This window comes from Empidonax traillii, unplaced genomic scaffold (genome assembly GCF_003031625.1).
Source record: "Empidonax traillii isolate 1590-97213 ecotype Southwest subspecies unplaced genomic scaffold, ASM303162v1 scaffold267:size678996, whole genome shotgun sequence".
Classification (NCBI taxonomy): Eukaryota; Metazoa; Chordata; class Aves; order Passeriformes; family Tyrannidae; genus Empidonax; species Empidonax traillii.
Window position 1 is genome coordinate 591,208 of NW_020955460.1, and position 1,931 is coordinate 593,138.

Sequence of the window (1,931 nt, forward strand, 5' to 3'; positions counted from 1 at the left end):
TTCCTCTGCTGTGCATGTTCCAGGACAGGGAGAACCCAGGCACTGGGAACAGCACAACAATGAGACATTCAGGGGACAAGGAAAGGGCTCCAGGCCCTGAACATCTCAGGGAGCACAGAACAGCAGCCCTGCTGCCCTCCTGGCTCACCTTTGTCCCCAGAGCATCAGCACTGATCTCCTCACTGGCACTGCCTTTTCCAGCTTGTCATTGTCTAGTCCTGGACTGGGGGATGGACAGACTGAGAATTTCTCAGGGAAGAAACACAGGCTTAAATAAAACATTGTAGGACTGCACAGAAGTGAGAACTAGCACAAATGTCTGCTCCAAAATGCAAGTGTTTCCTGGGCTGTGTACTCTGAATGTCTCTTTTCAAACAAATCTTTTATGAACTCTCTGAGAATGGAAAGGCCAAATGCAAGGAAGGGCCTGGCCAAGTGACTCTTCTGTAGAGCACTTTGTGTAGGTCTGGCTCTGAGACCTGGGTCACCTGGCTCAGGGAAAAGGTGCTTAAGGAAATCTGGCTTTACCAACACCTCTTTATCCTAAAGAAGATGAAATAACTTCCAGTGGGATCAGGGGTCCAGCAGGAAAGCAGACAGCAGGTCTGCACCTGTGCAGAGTCCACGCTGTAAGAGGCACCAATGCTCCAGGTTATGGCATTGCTGTGCTGGTGAAAGACTGTGGCTGAACTGAAAGGTAAAAATCCTTTGACCATCACCCTGTCCACTAAACATGTCCCCAGGTGCCACATCCACTGAGCCCTCCCGGGGCTGGTGACTCCAGCGCTGCCCTGCTGCTCTGCCCAGGTGCCTGTGGTGGCCAGGGGTGAGGAGGGTGAGGGCCTCGGGCTGTCCTGGCTCACCTGAGCCTGTCCTTGGCCTCTTGGTTGGCCTGTTACCTGTTTCACCTCTTGCTTCTCCTGTCACTTCTCCTCCAGGTGCTCCCAGAGGGCAGAGAAAGAGGGGACATTGGGAAAAAATTGTTTCCTGTGAGGGTGGGCAGGCCCTGGCACAGGTTGCCCAGAGAAGCTGTGGCTGCCCCTGGATCCCTGGAAGTGTCCAAGGCCAGGTTGAACAGGGCTTGGAGCAACCTGGGCTGGTGGAAGGTGTCCCTGCCCATGGCAGGGGGTGGAACAAGATGAGCTTTATGGTCCCTCCAACCCAAACCATTCTGGGAGTCTATGAAGTGGCTTTCCAGCTCTCTGGAGGGGTAGCACAGAACTGAGTGTGTGTGAAGTATTTTCCAAGTGATAGAGGTTGTTTCTTCTGAGCTTTATCCCCCACTCTGGCAAGTTTGGATGAAGGTTGTCATGATTCCTCGCTGTAACTGTGGGATTGAGCCCTGCAGAGAAGGTTGGGGTCTCCTAGAACATTTGTGCTGCTTCCTTTGTCTTGTGTGCTCAAAGGCCTGTGAAGAATGCAGCACAGAAGGTGAAAAACTTCTGCTGAGTGACATCCCTACGACATGGGACACCAGTGGAAAGACCAGACTTATGCCACCACATCTACCTCCTCCTGGCATCCACCAACCCAACCTTGTCCTGCACCTGTCCTGGTCCCCACAGGGGCCTGTGGGCCGTGTTGGGCACTCCTTGTTTTATCTGCCCATGCTGGGAGCCCAGCCAGGGGAAGCGGCCGATTCTCTTTCAGAACAGAGACTTGCACATCGATAAATGCCTTGTTGCAGATGTTTTCTTCATCCTCTTGGCTCTCATTTCCTCTTTCTATTCTGCTGGCTGAAAACTGGGTCTCCTATGAGAGCTGAGGAACAGCTGGAACAGGGGCTGGGTGTGGGTTTGTCTCACAGCCTTTTAGGTGAGTTGTTCAACAAGCCTTGTGTTTTCAGCAACATGTCTTGACTTTTCATGTCCTGCTCTGGCTCTCTGTGGGGATTGGAGCTGTGACTGTAGGTCCTGCTTGTGGCTTCCGTG